Raw genomic sequence first — 19,325 nt, 5'->3', positions numbered from 1 at the left:
GTGTTGATTGGCTGTATCCCTTGCGCCGCTTCTGCCCGAGTGCCCGTACGGGCACCCTGAAACAGTCCACAGAGTTTAGCTCCGCGTGTTGATTGGCTATATCTCTTGTGCCAAATAAATCAGATGTTGTGGTGGGCGGGACCGTGTTCTTGAACTCAGAGCGGCGAGTGCAGGAAAGGACGTGCAGTGACAGTCGCGTTAGGAACGAAATGGCTGCAAAAAGGCATGTTATCGGCATATCGGTGGAAATTATGGCCGATACCGATAACCCTAAAAATGCAGAATATCGGCCCGATATATTGGCCAGGCCGATTATCGGTCGACCCCTAACGGGGAGAACATGCAAACTCCACACAGAAAGGCCCTCGTCAGCCATGGGGCTCGAACCTGGATCTTCTTGCTGTGAGGCGACAGCGCTAACCACTACACCACCGTGCCGCCCCGATATCTCATCTCATTATCTGCAGCCGCTTTATCCTGTTCTACAGGGTCGCAGGCAAGCTGAAGCCTATCCCAGCTGACTACGGGCGAAAGGCGGGGTACACCCTGGACAAGTCGCCAGGTCATCACAGGGCTGACACATAGACAACCATTCACACTCACGCCTACGGTCAATTTAGTCACCAGTTAACCTAACCTGCATGTCTTTGGACTGTGGGGGAAACCGGAGCACCCGGAGGAAAGCCACGCGGACACGGGGAGAACATGCAAACTCCACACAGAAAGGCCCTCGTCGGCCACGGGGCTCGAACCCAGATCTTCTTGCTGTGAGGTGACAGCACTAACCACTACACCACTGTGCCGCCCCGATATCTCATCTCATCTCATTATCTGTAGCCGCTTTATCCTGCTCTACAGGGTTGCAGGCAAGCTGGAGCCTATCCCAGCTGACTATGGGCGAAAGGTGGGGTACACCCTGGACAAGTCGCCAGGTCATCACAGGGCTGACACAGACAACCATTCACACTCACATTCACACCTACGGTCAATTTAGAGTCACCAGTTAACCTAACCTGCATGTCTTTGGACTGTGGGGGAAACCGGAGCACCCGGAGGAAAGCCACGCGGACACGGGGAGAACATGCAAACTCCACACAGAAAGGCCCTCGTTGGCCACGGGGCTCGAACCCAGATCTTCTTGCTGTGAGGTGACAGCGCTAACCACTACACCACTGTGCCGCCCCGATATCTCATCTCATTATCTGTAGCCGCTTTATCCTGCTCTACAGGGTTGCAGGCAAGCTGGAGCCTATTCCAGCTGACTATGGGCGAAAGGTGGGGTACACCCTGGACAAGTCGCCAGGTCATCACAGGGCTGACACAGACAACCATTCACACTCACATTCACACCTTCGGTCAATTTAGAGTCACCAGTTAACCTAACCTAACCTGCGTGTCTTTGGACTGTGGGGGAAACCGGAGCACCCGGAGGAAACCCACGCAGACACTGTGAGGCGACAGCGTTAACCACTACACCGTGCCGCCCGATATATTTCTATAAGATATATTTTGTAATAAATATGTCTAGGTAAAACAAATTTTAAATAAAAACTATGTTTTGTTAACTTAATACCACATACCGATTATAGAGTGCTCCGAGATGATGCTAAAAATAGTAACACTGCGGTCCGCGTGGCCATCTTGGAAGTCACTCGCTCCAGAGCACTCATAGAGTACACATCATAGAGTACACATTCACCGATTTGTTTCCGCGTTAGAGGGCTTAGAAGCTTGGATTTTTTAAGAATTTAGACATCTGAAGTGATGGAGCACTACTGTGAAAGTTTGGATAAGCAGGCACGGGAGCGTTATGCTGAGAAGGTACGTTTCATTGGGAATGTAGATCCATACACTGTTAGTGAGAAGGAATGGAAAGCTGACCCCAGCTTGTTGCCGCATGTGACATACATCAATCTTGTGAACTATCTAGTGTTTCACCCAAGTCCATTTTGTGAACTAAAGGATTTCCAGAACTACAAGAATATGGAAGCCAAAATCTAAATAATGTTTGAAAAACTATTATAATTATCAATTATTTTAGTCAGTGAATAAAATGTAGGCCTAGTATGTAACTTGTACTAACAGCATGTGTACATAAACATTACTAGGCCTAGATCTTAAATGCCATTTGATGCAACAATGCACTGCAGTAGACATAAGCTACCTTATGTGACAAATATATCCATTAATCATTGCTGAAAGTACATAAAAAAGATAATAGTTTGTATCACATTTATTTTAGTAACTATGAAATTCAAGACACTCAGTGCGTTTACATGCACATAGAGAGAATCGAATTTCTGCCGTTGCTCGACTGAAATTGAAGTTCAAAATGCCATGTATACACCTTAATTCGGCTGAAATTGAACCGAACTTGATTTCTCGGAATCGAGCTACACGACCTAGATTATGCGATTTCTGCCAAGCTACTTAGTGCATGTATACCCTATTGAGCTACGTATTCGAGCTACTTACTTCAGCACTGCCCCTTCCGGAAGTGACGAGTGACGAGACCACAAGGGAAACACAACAGCCTTGGTCGGCATGACAACGAATCATGACAACGGCATGAATCTTTTCTTTTTGTGGCATTGTTTGCACTGTTAAAATTTAGCTCACTTACTGTATCACCAAATACATCTGTACAGCTGTTGCATAGCTGTGAATTGTGTACATAAACAAGTCATTGTATTTGTGTGTGTGTATATATATGTCCAACATCTGAAGAATGTCAATAAAAGCAAAACAATTGAACTTTTTGTGTTTTTATTAAGACATAAGTTAAATTGTAAGCAAAAAATAATAATTTTTGTAAGCAAAAAATGGACTTTAGAAAAATATTATTGTGCAAAATAAGTTGTCTTACAAAACAGTGGTCTGCGCAGGACAGTTTGTAGCCATAAAGTCTGTTAGAGCAAGCCTAACAGCTTGAACACGGAACTGCCAGTGTTGCCAGATTGGGGGTTTTAAGTGCATTTTAGTGGATTTGAACATGTTTTGGGCTGGAATACGTCAGCAGTATCTGGCAACACTATAGCTCTTCTTCATGACGACAACCGGAAGTGTACCAACACGATGGGGCGTGTAGCGCCACGTGTGGCTCGGGTGCACAATGCACCTTGCACAATAGCCTGATTTCACTTGTGCATGTAGGATTGGATTTCTCTGGCACCCCTGTTGGGACCCTTTGCTCGATTACCGACAGCAGCTCGATTTGGACGTGCATGTAAACGTACTGATTGACTACCTAGCCTGGCTATCTCACTTGATGACTGACTATCCCCACTCAAATGGAAGATCACCCTTACCCCTTTTCCACCAAATCAGTTCCAGGGCTGGTTCGGGGCCAGTTTGGAACCGGGTTTTCTGTTTCCACTGACAAACAACTGGATTTGGGCCAGAAAAACCGGTTCCAGGGTAGCACCAGCTCTTTGCTGGGCTGGACAAAAAAACTGCTTATGTCAGCGGGGGGGTGGGGGGGGGGTGGGGGGGCAGAGTTGTTAAGACCAACAACAATAGCAAGACCATGAGAGGGTGCCATTTTTAAATAAGCGACGAGATATCATGGATGCAGTAAAGCAACAGTCATCCATTATTGTTGTTGTTGCTGCTTATTCTTTTTCTTCTCCATTGTTGTTGCTTCGATGTTCGTGCCAAGGTTTATGCAAACGCAGTGACATAACTGACGTAAACAGTGACGTAATGACGTGGCTCCCCTTAGCACCCCGAGCTATGGAAAAGCAAACTGGTTCTCAGCTGGTTCGCAAGTTGAACGAGTTGTGAACCAGCACCAGCACTGGCCCCGAACCAGGTCTGGAACTGATTTGGTGGAAAAGGGGTACCTGTGGCACAATGCCAGCACACCTACAAAGGCCTTACACTCATCAACACTGAAAATCTGATCTGTGTGGGAAGATACACAGGAGTATCAGTCGAGGGAGGTATTAAAGGGGTCAAGAGGGAGGATTGGGGACCAAATCAAAGAGAGATGGGGAAAGGAAACATTCCCAGCTTCCAAGGAGCAGGGATAGAAAAAGAGTAGAAATCAAGTGAATGGGGGGGAGAGAAACGGAGGTGCTGCCTGCCCCTGGATGTTCCGCCATGTGATCCTGGTGAAAACATGGGCTGATTCATTAGCTTGCACCAAGGTTCAAAGAATCCTGAACAGAACAATTTCAAAACTTGTTCCCTGTTGGTTGAAAAGAGGTAAGCGTGACTGCTCTCTCTTCACTGCAAAACACACAAGTGCAAATAGAGTCATGTTAATGACACACAGGTGTATGCTCTTTCAAAGAATTACTCACAACTACTCCTGGACTCCCCTCCTCGATTAAATTACTACCTTGTTGTGGTGGGGAGGCTTGTGTGCCCCAAGGAGCCTAAGAGCTATGCTGGCTGGACCTTTTGAGGTCCTGGTAGGGACACCCATGCCAGACAGGTTGAAGGTTAGGGGCCAAACCAAGAGCAATCTACCGGTCCTCCAGGTTGAGGGATTTGCACAGGGCCAACAACCCTGTCATGTAAAAACCTATATGTTATGGAAACAGTAAAGAGAAATAATAATAATATATTTATATATTCAATTTCTATAGCGCCTTTCTAAAAACCCAAGGTCGCTTTACAATTATAGACAGAAGAAAAAAAAAAAGTCCACCAAATAGGGGTCAGGATATCATTCCAGTGGTGTAGCAGCCACAGTCCCACCAAAAGGTGCACGAAAACAAGTCCCACACTGCCAGCACAGCCGCCGTGATGCCGTCAGCAACATCGTTCGAACACCACGCCATGGATCCACAAAGCGAGCACAGAAGCACCGCCACGCAGAGCGCTGATGTGTCCCAAACTGCCTGCACAGCCGCCGCGATGCCACCGAGCAACATCGCTTGGAACATCACACCAAGCATTAAAGCACAGAGTGCTGGACAACCACGATGTTAAAATGAGCAATGAGCTCACTGCAGTCCATAGCTGGGAGCACAGGCATCACCCACAGCAAGCCAAGGCCTGGAGGGAACCGACACCCAAAACTGGGTCTGGAGCTACACCACAACCAGCAGACAAAACACTCAAATAAACATTAAACTACACAAACACAGAAAAAAAGTAAAAATAAAAAAAGGAGATAAAATAAAAAAGCTCCGGTGAGAAGTGGCAGCCAGAATGCGCACGACGGACTCTCAACCGGAAACAGAAATGGGAAAAAAAAATTAAAAAAGAGAAACTCGACATCTGTGCAGGATGAGCTTTCAGAATCCTTGCTAAGGACAAGAATGAATGCTGACTGTGAAGCCACCAGAAACTCTGCCAACAGGAGGATTTGCATGACTGGCAGTGCTCAAAGCCAGGAGGAAGCCACTGCCATGATTATGGGAGCCATCAGCATCAAAAGTACTACACTGATTGGCTTTTGGAATGTACGAACAATGTATGAGCAAGGCAAGATGGCGCAAGTTATCGCTGAAATGAAGCATTACAAGCTGGACATCTTGGGTGTAAGCGAGAGTAGATGGACAAGATCTGGGAGAATGAAGACTAGTACAGGAGAGACGATGATATGCATCATGAGGGGGTCATGATCATCTTGAAGAAGGGGATGGAGAAGTACTTGATGGAGTGGAAACCAGTAGACAGCAGGACCATTCTAGCACGTTTGAAGGGCAGGCAGACTAATATGACCATCATACAGTGCTACACACCTACCAATGACAGTGATAACATGGACAAAGAAGCCTTCTATGAGCAGCTTCAAGCGACCTTTGAGGGCGCCCATCACTGCTAGTGATGGGCGATCTGAATGCTAAGGTTGGCTCTGAAAATGTAAACAATGAGAGAGTGATGGGAAAGGAAGGGTGCAGAGTACAGAATGACAATGGGGAGAGGCTGACAGAGTGGTGTGCGTTCAACAACATGATCATTGGAACGATATTCCAGCACCGCAACATCCACAAACTCACTTGGACTTCTCCGAATGGACAGGATCAGAACCAGATTGACCACCTCATGGTGAACAGCATGTGGCATCACTCTCTGCTTGACATCAAAGTGAGAAGAGGAGCTGACGTGGGCAGCGACCATCATTTGGTGACTGTACGCATGAGACTGAAGCTAAGGGCAGCAGGGCCCAAGAAGCAGTTCAACCCTAGATATGACATCAGTGGACTGCAAGATCCCAGGATTAAGGGTGCCTTTGTACTATAACTGAGGAACAGGTTTCAAGCCTTGAGCCTCATGGATGAGCCAGAAGCAGAGGAAGAGGATCTTGTGACTCGACAGTGGAAGCAAGTGAGGAGTATCTTCAATGAAGTGAGTAAGAACTGCCTGGGGATGCAGAAGACAAGGAAGAGGAAAGAATGGATAACATCAGATACATGGAAAGATATTGAGGAAAGGCGCCGACTGAAGAAGAAGATAAACGATAGTAGATCAGCCAGGCTACAAGAGAGGTATAGGGCGGAGTACGTTGAGACCAACAGGCGCATCAAGAGGAAGATCTGAACTGATAAGAGGGCTTATGTCGAAGAACTGGCAAAGCAAGCTGAGGAAGCAGCACGAAAGGGAGAGCAGGGGAATGTCTATAAAATCACCAGACTGGTCTGTGGGAAATACAACGGCAGCAGGAATGTCCCCATATGAGATAAGCAGGGGCAGCTTCTCACTTCTGAGAAAGACCAAGAAGCAAGATGGGTCGAACATTTCAAGGAAGTCCTTAACAGACGAGCATCAGAAGAGGAGCCCGAGATATCAGAAGCTGAAGAGGACCTGAGCGTTGAAACTGGACCACCGAGGCAAGAAGAGATCATTGCTGCCATAAAGTCCTTGAAGAACCACAAGGCACCCGACAAAGACGGCCTCAGTGCCAAACTGCTTAAGGCTGATGCTGCGACCACTGTAAGCATCCTCAGGGATCCCAGACGTCCGCTATTTAGCGGAATTCCGCTATTTTTCTAGCCAAAGTGGTGGTGGTGTTTTTTTTTTTTTTAAATCTCTTGTATATCCGTTAAAAATATGTTTGTGTAAGTAAAATGACCAGCAGAATACGTTCTGATTTGGTTTGCTTGTTTAGCGATGTTTGTTTTTGTCAGCTTCGTTTGTTCTCGTTGACATTCGGGAACACTCGGAAGTTAAATTGATGTAAATACCGCGAGACTGTACGCGATAGAACGAGAAAACAATATGGCTGCGCTCATTTGCTAGAAAATGTGTTTTAACTCTGTTCGTGCTTTTGTTTCGAATGCGTTGAACTTAATTCAATATGCAGGGCTGTGAAATTTCCGCGGATTCTGTCGTGAAAAATATCTTCACAAAACGTCTATTTTTGCATTAAAAATCATTGGGGGGGGGGGGGGGGGGTCTAGTCGGTTTTAATCGCCTTGCACGAGACAGTCGGACTCGCGGAGTTTTATGCCAGCTGAGCGTGGAACACATCTTGACTGCATGACAGAGCTAAAAATAGCTATTGCGTGACCTGGCACCGCATACGTGAATTTTGTACTTACAGGGTGTAAGATCAGACATAGTTAAGATGCCATCAAAAAGGAAAGCTAAGGAGGTGTTTGAGAGAGATGCAAAGAGAGCTAGAAAAGAACACACAGACAGACTGAAGGAAAAGATGAAAAAGAACAAGTTTGCAAAACTGAAAGAGATGGTGTTAAAGAAAAGAAAATTAAAAGACTTTCATTAGATACTGTTTGACAGACTATGAACATTTTGTAAATAGCTTTAATAGAGGAATGCAAATACTATAGAACTAATAACTAATAGCCTTACTGAAAGATGAATTGAAAGAAATAGCTGGGAGTGATGCAAAGAGGAATAGAAGGAGCCAGAAGTAAAAGAAAAGATGTAAATAATATATTAGATAAGAAACATTAGTTTTTTTTTTTTTTTAAACTTTTGCTCTGTAGACAAGAGACATTGTGACAGATTCTTGGAAAAAGCCAGGACATAATACAAGAATTAAATGTAAATATTAATATTAATCACTTAAATATTGAGCATGATTTTTCACAAAGTCATTTTGAAAGGCCTATCAAAGTTTTCTTTTATTAACATTTCTTTAAATTGTTATTTACACATTTTTTTTACTTTTATTTTGATTAAGAGATAAAATACATAGGCACTTATTAGATATTTCAAGGTATTTTACATGGATCTTTCATTTTAAAAGAGAAAACTGTTGATAGGTATTTTATATGGCAAAATGAAGACCAAGACTAGTCAAATATTTACTTGTTGAGATCAATTTTTTACTTGCAGGAAATGCTCAAAATACACCATATAACACCTAAAATGGCTTGGTGACCCCCGGCTTATGCTGGGGGACTGTGCCCCCCAGACCCCCCCTTTTCCTCAGATTTCTTATTTACAATTTCACAGCCCTGAATTTGTTGTGGAAAAAAAGATATCGTCCATAAAAGAGATAGCGGAACAGTGTCCGGGTTAGAAGAAATATATTCTTCAAAGCTACATTTTCATCTAATTTTTATAAATAACAATTTTTTTTGCCACTTATGTCATTGATTACAAAATATGGCATCAAATAGATACACATTATTGTTAAATTCTGTTGCTTTTCTATGTTAAATCTATGTAAAAAATGTGTTCTGTAGCATCTTTAAATGTTAAAATCTCAACAGCTTCAGGGGGCTTGCAGCGCCCTTGACCCCTGCTGATAGTTTCTTACATTCCTCTATTTTTTTCAATTACTGCTGGGATCCCTGCATCCTGCAACCACTATTTAACATCATATGGGACAGAAAGAACATTCCTGATGACTGGAGTCAAGGCATCATCATCAGGATACCAAAGAAAGGGGCTCTGTCAGAATGCAGTAACTGGCGTGGCATTACATTGTTATCTGTCCCCAGCAAGATCCTAGCGAAAGTCATCATGAAGTGCCTGTCACTGGCTGTGGACCTTAAACTGCGAGAAGAACAGGCAGGTTTCAGGAGAGGAAGAGGCTGTATTGACCACATTTTCACGCTTAGAAACATTATTGAACAATGTACTGAGTGGCAGCAATTTCTGTAGGTGAACTTTGTAGATTTCACCAAGGCCTTCAACGGTGTTCACTGGGACAGCCTTTGGCGGATTCTACAAGCGTATGGAATCCCCTCTCATCTCATTGAGATCATTAGAAGTTTCTACTGTAACTTTACCTGTTCTGTTGGTAACAGTGATATCCTGTTCAAAGTCAAGACTGGTGTCAGGCAGGGGTGTGTTATGTCCACAGTGCTTTTCAGTCTTGTTGTAGACTAGATCATGTGGTGCACTACAGAGGATAGGAACAGGGGCATCAGATGGACCCCCTTCTCCTACTTGGAAGATCTAGACTATGCTGACGATTTAGCGCTAGTATCACATACCCATTCTCACATTCAAGAGAAGACCCAGTGACTTAACATCTTTGCAAAGCAAGTCAGTCTCAACATTAGCAGTAAGAAGACTGAAATTATGGCACTGAACATCACCAACAGAAGCCCAGTCCAGGTTGAGAATGGAGACCTCCCATATACAGACAGGTTCACCTATCTTGGCAGCATCATCAATATTGGGGGGGGGCGACTTGGACATCCAGAGCTGTCTCAACAAGGCCAGAAACTCTCTTAACATTATGAACAAGGTATGGCACTCCTCCACCTACAACAATTACACCAAGCTGAAACTCTACCACAGCTGTGTCCTCACAACTCTCCTATATGGTTTGGAATGCTGGAGGCTGACTGGGAACGATTTAACAAAGCTTTCCACGTTTCACACCAAGAGCCTCTGCCGAATTCTACGTACCTTCTGGCCCAAAACCATTTCAAACAAGGACCTGCTTGAAAGGTGTGAAGCCGAATCCTTGACTACCATCGTAATGAGGTGGATTGGCCATGTCATCTGCCAAGTAGCCTTAATCGTCAAGACTGCCTTGCACTGGACACCAGAGGGAAAGCGAAGTAGGGGTTGTCCGAAGATCACATGGCGGCAGACGGTGGAGAAAGAAATGCAGCAGATGGGAAAGACCTGAAGCAGCATTTCAGTCATGGTGAAAGACTGGCAGAAGTGGAGGGATCACGTTACTGCACTACACGCCACCCAGCGTAATGGGCATGAGTGAGTGAGTGACTCCTGGACTCCACTATCTCGTCACAAACAGCACTAAACCACACCTCTGCCACCACACTCATGTTAATGACAGATTTGAAAACAGAATCTGGCACACTCATACCATCATAGATGATGGCTTTAGAACTGCACTGATAAGCTGGATGGTCCCTCTCCTCTTTAACCAGAGGACGTGGTGTCCATGATTTCTAAAAAGAATTTATATTTTTGATTAATCAGACCTTGGGACAATTTTCTACTTCGCCCCAGTCCATCGTAAATGAGCGGAGTTTCTGGATATTATCAAGTCAAGTCAAGTTTATTTGTATAGTGCTTTTAACAATAAACATTGTCGCAAATCATCTTTACAGAATTTGAATGACTTAAAACATGAGCTAGTTTTATCCCTAATCTATCCCCAATGAACAAGCCTGTGGCGATGGTGGCAAGGAAAAACTCCCTCAGATGACATGAGAAAGAAATCTCGAGAGGAACCAGACTCAAAAGGAACCCATCCTCATTTGGGCAACAACAGACAGCATGACTATAACATTAACAGTTTTAACATAAAGTCAGTTTCGATGATGTTATAAGCTTTTCATTGGCGCGCAGGTGGCCAAGTGGTTAGAGCGCTTGACCGCTAATCAAACGGTCCCTGGTTCGAGCCTTGGCTCGACAGGGATCTGGGGCTCGCTCCCTGTCCACCCAGCAGTGAATGGGGACCTGGTGGAAACACTGGGGAAGTTAAAGGCGGCGAGGAAAGGAACTGGCCACCCTACCTCACTATGCCGATGGCCCAGGACAAGTGCGCTCTCTAACAGGCACTCCCCCAATGTACGAATCATATATGGGACTCCCCTTTGCTAAGCTTTTCATTGATGGAAACTTGAGTGCAAAACTGTTCATGACAACTGCAGTCCTAAAGTTAGCAAGTCAACTGTAGTCCTAAGCCATAAAAGCACCACTGCAAGAGTCCAGAGTGTCCTCCAGGTGTGACCCCCAACTGTCCACATGGGGCCGGCCTCCACAGGAGCGATGTGATGAGGCTCCAACCAGACACAGGGCACCAGGATGGATCAGGCAGGTCCGAGGAGCAGAAGAGGTCAGCATCTCAATCCCAGGACCAACATGTAACTCAGAGGGACAGATTTGGGGGATGGGGGAAGAGAGAGAGGGAGAGAAAACACAGGTTGTTAGGTATGCCCCATGTCACCTGAATAAGTAGGAACAGTATACATATTGCACTGAGTACAAGCAGGGACTCCGGCAAAACTAACTATGACAGCATAACTACTGTAAAAGGAGAGAGCCAGAAGGTAACACAGACATGAGGGAGCCCTGGGACATAAAGCAGCCAGTCACTACACCGTCAATAAACTCGAGTGAGCAAGCGAGTGGGGGACTGACAGCATCCATATATCCCAGTTTACCAAAACACACTATGTCTGAGGACCCTCTATATCTACACCTTTACCTCATAAACACCAAAGGCTTGACTAAACAGATATGTTTTCAGCCTAGACTTAAACGCTGAGACTGTATCTGATTCCCGAACATTACTTGGAAGGCTGTTCCATAACTGTGGGGCTTTGTAAGAAAGGCTCTGCCCTCTGATGTAGCCTTCACTATATGAGGTACCAGCAGATAGCCTGCACCTTTTGATCTAAGTAGGCGTGGCGGGTCATAGAGGAGCAGAAGTTCACTCAGTTACTGTGGTGTGAGACCATTCAGTGCTTTAAAGGTCAATAGTAGTATTTTATAATCAATACGAAATTCCATTGGAAGCCAATGCAGTGTGGATAAGACGGGGTGATGTGGTCATATTTTCTAGTTCTAGTAAGGACTCTTGCTGCTGCATTTTGAACTAACTGGAGCTTGTTTATGCACTTATTGGAACATCCAGACAGTAAGGCATTACAATAATCCAACCTGGAGGTAATGAAAGCATGAACTAGTTTTTCTGCGTCATGTAGTGACATTAAATTTCTTATCTTAGCAATATTTCTGAGATGAAAGAAAGCTATCTGGGTAATGTTATCAATGTGGGTTTTGAATGAAAGACTGGGGTTAATAATCACTCCGAGGTCTTTTACTGCTGCACGTGAAGAAACAGAAAGGCCATCCAGAGTTACTGTGTAATCAGAAAACTTACTTCTAGCTGTATGTGGTCCTAGTACAAGTACTTCAGTCTTGTCAGAGTTAAGCAGAAGGAAATTAATAAGCATCCAGTGTCTAATGTCCTTTACACATTCCTCAATTCTATTAAGCTGGAGTCTCTCATCAGGTTTTGCAGAAACATATACAACTGTGTGTCATCAGCATAACAGTGGAAACTAATACAATGATGGCGGCACGGTGGTGTAGTGGTTAGCGCTGTCGCCTCACAGCAAGAAGGTCCAGGTTTGAGCCCCGTGGCTGGCAAGGGCCTTTCTGTGCGGAGTTTGTATGTTTTCCCAGTGTCCACCTGGGTTTCCTCCGGGTGCTCCGGTTTCCCCCACAGTCCAAAGACATGCAGGTTAGGTTAACTGGTGACTCTAAATTGAGCGTAGGTGTGAATGTGAGTGTGAATGGTTGTCTGTATCTATGTGTCAGCCCTGTGATGAGCTGGCGACTTGTCCAGGGTGTACCCCGCCTTTTGCCCGTAGTCAGCTGGGAGAGGCTCCAGCTTGCCTGTGACCCTGTAGAACAGGATGAAGCGGCTAGAAATAATGAGATCTTCTATTAGGGAGGAGAGATATGTTGATCTAGCAGCACTAAGAGCTTTTCTATACTTCAGGAAGCTCTCCTTCCACGCTAATTTGAACACTACCAATTTTGTTTGATGCCATTTACGTTCCAAATTTCGAGTGGTCTGTTTTAAATTGCGAGTGTCATCATTATACCAGGGTGCTAATTTTTTGTCTCTGACTATTTTCCATTTAAGAGGAGCTACATTATCTAAAGTATGGCGGAACATTGACTCTAAGCATTCAGTTGCCTGATCAAGTTCTGCAGGGACTGACAGTGACCCAATCAAAGTTGATAACTCTGGGAGATCATTTATAAAGCTCTGTGCAGTAGTTGACGTGAATGTACGTTTAATACAGTAGTGTGGTGAGGTGCATATATTATTACTCAGACATATTTTGAATGAGATGAGATAATGATCTGAGAACTTCAGACTGTGGAAGTATGACTATATTTTCTACGTTTAACCCAAATTAGATCGAGGGTGTGACCACCATTATGGGTCGGTCCTATGACATTCTGATTCATCCCTACTGAATCTAAAATGGACACAAACGCTGTTTTTAAAGGTTTTCTGGGTTATCGAAGTGAATATTAAAATCTCCAACAACTAAAGCTTTGACTAAGTAAATAACCAGATCTGAGATGAAATCTCAAATTCAGAAAGAAACTCAGAATATGGCCCCGGGGGCCTGTAAATAATAAGTCATGGAATTAACTGGGTAGACCTATTTTTTGAGGCTACATACATTATACGAGTATGAAGAACTTTAAATGTATTAAATTTATAACCAGGTTTTTGTGTTACATCTAGATAATCATTATAAATAACCATGACGCCTCCTCCTCTACCAGTTAGATGAGGCTGGTGTATATAACTGTATCCAGGAGGACTAGCTTCATTTAATGCTATATATTCATTTGGCTTAATCCATGTTTCAGTTAAACAAAGTACATTAAACTCCTGATCAGTAATGAGTTCATTAACCATTAGAGCTTTAGATGTAAGAGATCTAATATTTAATAGCCCCACCTTTAGATCAAAGGTGCTGGCAGCGGCTGTACAGTCAGTATGATCTAATTTTATATTGATTAGGTCAGTGATAATGTGCCACGGCACATTAGTGTGCAGTGAGAGATCAGCAGGTGTATCATGGGAAATTATCCAATTTCACTTAACTGGTCCAAAAATTATTATTTATTTACTGCAAATAATTTATCTTTGTCTATGTCAGCGACCTATAGTGACAGGCAAAACAATTAAATACTCTTCCACTAGATGGCAGCAGGTAGCTAATTAACCTGTGTATCTACCTGTTGCCATTCAAACAATAGAATTAATAATGCTTCGGGTATGACAGCAGTGATGGCAATGGATAAATATTTGAAAAGAAAAAGTGCACAATACTAACTGGGTCCTGGGGAAAATTCTGACCCAAATGAAGGCCCTAGTATGAGTAGTGGTCAGAAGAAAGCAAAACACGGTGAGCTCAAGACAATACAATTAAAGTTATCTTTCCTTTGGATTTACTTTTACTGGGGAACCAACCGAGCTGACTCCATTATGCTTGGTGTGTGGGGGAAAAGCTGTCCAACAGTGCAGGAGAAAATAACTGTACTGAGACAAAATCATGGTTTTAAGCTGAGCTTTGCTGATCTACCTTTGGACAGTTTTTGGCTGACTGCTGCCAAGGAGTTCCCCATTCTGGCAAGCAGAGCTCTTTCAGCTCTGCTCCCATTTTCCACGACCTATCTATGCGAGCTGGGCTTTTCAAGCATGACTGCTATAAAAACTAAAAAAAAAGAGACTCAGAACTGTTGAGGAAGATCTTCGTGTATGTCTTTCTTCAATTCCTGTGAGTATATCAGCTTTGTGTTCAACTAAACAGGCCCAGGTTTCACAATGAGTAAGTAAATTGTGAGTAAATTGAGACTAGATAATCATTATATTTCATTATATATACTTTTTGTGACATTTTTGTTTGGTGGTGTGCCGTGGGATTTTTCTAATGTAAAATATGTGCCGTGGCTCAAGAAAGTTTGGGAAACACTGGATTAGGTTACTGGAACAAACTCTCTGAATATTTCTACTTTTTTGTTGAGTTTGGGGAACAGACACAGTCTCGATGTAGAGGACCCTTAGTGACGACTCTGCAGCTAGCAGACAGTCGGTTTAGCCTGTTCGTCTGCTCCCTGACCTTGGCTCTGGATTGTCAGAAATTAACTAGGCCTGTTCTGAGACTATGACCTATGCTGCAGGAAATGAGACCAGCACCTTCCCAAGTGGGATGGACACCATCCCACCCTAACAGGCCAGCAGTGCCCTCAAAATTAGCCCAATTATCTATCAAGCCCACACTATTTTCAGACCACCACCTGGACAACCAGCAGTTCAGCGACCATAACCTGCTGTAAGCTACATCGCCATACGTCATTGGGATGGGGCCAGAGCATACTACAGCATCGGACATTGCCTTCGCTAATTTAAACACCTCTACAAAGTTACTCTTAGTAACTTCAGACTAATGAAGGCGTATATCATTAGCTCCTGCATGGATAACTATCTTTGAGAACCTGTGCTTGCCTTGGACCCTAGGCCTTCACTAATTTAAACACCTCTACAAAGTTATTGTTTATATTTGGTTTTAACTTGCATTTGTAGATGCAGTGATGAACTGTGTTCACAGAGGATGGTTTTCAGAAGTGTTCCTAAGCCCAGGCAGTGATTTCCATGACAGAATCATATCTGTTTTTAATGCAGTGTCTCCTGCGGGCCCAAAGATCATGGTCATCCAGTGTTGCTTTTCGTCCTTGTCCCTTGTGTACAGAGATTTCTCCTGATTTTCTGAATCTTTAAATGATATTATGTACCATAGATCATGTGATCCCCAATTTCTTTGCAATTTTATATTGAGGAATGTTATTCTTGAATTGTTGCACTATTTTTGCAGTGTGATGAACCCCTCTCCATCTTTACTTCTGAGAGACTCTGTCTCTCTGGGATGCTCTTTTTATACCCAAACATGTTACTGAACTGTAGCTAATTGAAGAAATTAGGAGTACTTTTTCCGCATTACACACCTTTTTTGAAATGTGTTGCTGACATCAAATTCAAAATGAGCATATACTTTTCAAAAAAACAATTAAATTTCTCTGTTTCAACATTTAATATGTTGTCTTTGTACTATTTTCAATGAAATATAGTGTTTCCATGATTTGCAAATAATTGCATTCTGTTTTTATGCATGTTTTACACAGTGTCCCAACTTTTTTTGGAATTGGGGTTGTACACTTAATACTTGCTTGGGGCTCCTTTACCACAAATTACTGCATCAACGAACATCGCATGGAGTTGATCAGCCTGTGGCACTGTGGAGGTGTTATTGAAGCCCAGGTTGCTTTGATAGCAGCCTTCAGCTCATCTGTATTTTTGGGTTGGGTGTTTCTCATTGTGGCAATGCAGCAGTTTGTGAATGGAGGGCGGGGTCAGGGAAGGTAAGTGGCTAAGTCATTACACCTGGTGTCAATTAATGTGTGTATGTGTGTGTGTTTGTTGCAGGGATGGAGCATAAAAGGAGGGGGAAAGCAGAGGAGAGCTGACTCCTGACCAGAATGCATGTGTGTAAGCTAAAAACCTATCCATATCTGTAAAATAAAAGTTGGCAAGAACTTCAGTTCCTGCCTGCCATGCTTCTGTACTCCACCCACATCAGGGATATACTACAGTGGTGCCGAAACCCGGGATCCAAGTATGGAAGGGAACCACCCCATGGAGTCCTCATCAATTATAGAGCTTGTCCATGCCCTTGCTGCTGCCCAGCAGAACCAGCATCAAGTGCTGACTGCCTTCCAGAAGGACCAAGAACAATGCTTTGAAGCCCTGATGCTGGCCCAGTGGGAAGATCGCCAGGCGTTCTGGCACCTGCTGGCGTCGGCAGGGGCATCCAACATTACCACCCTGGACTCTCCTCACGTCACCCTCACGAAGATGACCCGCATGACAAGCCAGAGATCTTCATCGCTCTCTTTGAGCAAGCAGCCCAAGCATGGGGGTAGCCAATCGAGCAGTGCGCAGCTCACCTCCTCCCGCTCCTGACAGGCAAGTCACAGCTCACAGCACAGCAGCTCCCTGCTGACAACTGGCTCAACTACTCCGACCTCAGGAGGGCCATTTTGCAGCGGGTTGGCCGCTCCCCGGAACATCGCCAGTGGTTCCAGAAGCTGACCCTGGAGGAGGTCGGCCAACCATTTGCATTTGGCCAACAACTCTGGGATGCCTGCCAGCGGTGGCTGAGGGCAGAAGACGGCGATGCCGACAGGATCATCGACCTGGTGGCACTGGAACAGTTCATCCCTCAGCTTCCGGAACAGCGGAATGGGTCCAGTGTCGCCGCCTGGCGTCGCTCCAGCAAGCCCTTGAGTTGGCGGAGGACCATCTGGCGGCGGTTCCGATGACAGGCAGATGAGGCGAAGGCACCTCTCCTTGTTTCTCTTCTCTCCCCCTCTCTGTCTCCTCTCTCTTTCTATCTCCCTCTCACCCCATTCCCCCACTGCAGAGGTGGGGGCCGACTCCTCCCCAGCTGGCCCGTTGCACCCGTGGTGTCCTCCTATCTCCCTCTTCCATGTCTGTGTCTCACCCCCCTCAGGTGACTGACGCCCTTGGCACTGGTGCAGAGGGAAAGCCTGGGCCAGTATGCTGGTGTGGCAGGGAGCCGGAGCATCTCCAGAATCAGGGTTCTGCAAGGGAGCTGAAAGCCATGATCCACATCCCCGACATGCCAGAGACCGCCCCCAATTGGGCCGGAACGTGTTGCATACCGGTAAGTGTTCAAGGGGATACATATCACACTTTGGTGGATTCCAATTGTAATCAGACCTCAATTCACCAACGCCTGGTGCAAGGTGAGGCATTGGGGTGAGCACAAGCAGTGAAAGTGTTGTGTGTGCGCACAGGGATGTTCACAATTATCCCTTAGTGTCCGGCCGTATTCTATTCCGGGGCCAAATGCATAGAGTAAAGGCGGCGGTTAATCCTTGTCTCACCCACTCGTTGATTTTGGGTACTGATTGGCCAGGGTTTAAAAAGCTGATGGAATATTTGACACATAGTGGGTCCTGCACTAGTAGGTCACAGGAAGATCCCGGTGTGGCATTGACTGGAGAAGCTGTCACAGAGCCGTCTACGTCAGCACCACGTCAGAGTGAGGAGCAGCCCGCGTCTCCTCCCTCTCTCAGGGATTCCCTTGAGAATTTCCCATTAGAGCATTCACGAGATGAGACTCTGTGGCATGCATTTGACCAAGTGAGAGTAATCGATGGTCAAACTCTTCAGCCAAGCGCGGCACTGGCCTTCCCTTATTTTGCTATTATTAAAGATAGATTGTACTGAGTGACGCAGGACAATCAAACTAGTGAAAAAATAACCCAATTGTTAATCCCAAAGAGCCGCAGGAAACTCGTATTCCATGCAGCTCACTTTAATCCCATGGCTGGACACTTCGGGTAAGATAAAAACACTAGCCCGAATAATGGCCCGGTTCTATTGGCCAGGGATTCATGGGGATGTCCATTGGTGGTGTGCAGCATGCCATGAATGCCAATTACTAAATCCCGTGGCCACTCCAAAAGTGCCTTTGTGCCCTCTCCCTCTAATCGAGACCCCGTTTGAGCAAATTGGGATAGATCTCGTCGGACCATTAGATCGGTCAGCACGAGGGTATTGCTTTATTTTAGTTCTGGTGGACTATGCAATGCGATATCCAGAAGCAGTGCCTCTCCACAATATCTCAGCATGCGGTATTGCAGAAGCGCTCTTCCACTTTATCTCCCGGGTCGGGATTCCGAAAGAAATCCTGACAGACCAATATACTTTGTTTGTCACGCACACTGCACAAGCTGTATGGGTTAATAGGGATTAAGTCTATCCGCACCAGTGTCTATCACCCACAAATGGCTTGCTTAGTGGAGCGATTTAACCAAACACTCAACAACCTAATCTGGAAATTCGTAAGTGAAGATGCACGTAATTGGGATAAGTGGCTCAAGCCCCTGTTATTTGCAGTATGAGAGGTCCCCCAAGCCTCCATGAGGTTTTCTCCATTTGAATCATTATATGGACGTCAGCCACATGGCATTTTGGACATGCTACGAGAAAATTGGGAAGAGGGACCTTCGCCTCGCAAAAATGAAATCCAGTACATTCTTGACCTGCGTGCAAAACTCCACACCCTCACGCACCTAACCCAGGAGAATTTGTGGCAGACACAAGAACCCCAAGAAAGGTATCCAGAGCTTTATTGAACTTGGTAAACAAGATAGACATAATATAAAATCAAAGTGGCGGCACGATGGTGTAGTGGTTAGCGCTGTCGCCTCACAGCAAGAAGGTCCTGGGTTCGAGCCCCGGGGCCGGCGAGGGCCTTTCTGTGTGGAGTTTGCATGTTCTCCCCGTGTCCGCGTGGGTTTCCTCCGGGTGCTCCGGTTTCCCCCACAGTCCAAAGACATGCAGG

Source organism: Neoarius graeffei, chromosome 9 (genome assembly GCF_027579695.1).
Source record: "Neoarius graeffei isolate fNeoGra1 chromosome 9, fNeoGra1.pri, whole genome shotgun sequence".
NCBI classification, from domain to species: domain Eukaryota; kingdom Metazoa; phylum Chordata; class Actinopteri; order Siluriformes; family Ariidae; genus Neoarius; species Neoarius graeffei.
The sequence above is the reverse complement of the archived record's forward strand: the minus strand, read 5'-3'. Positions refer to the sequence as shown.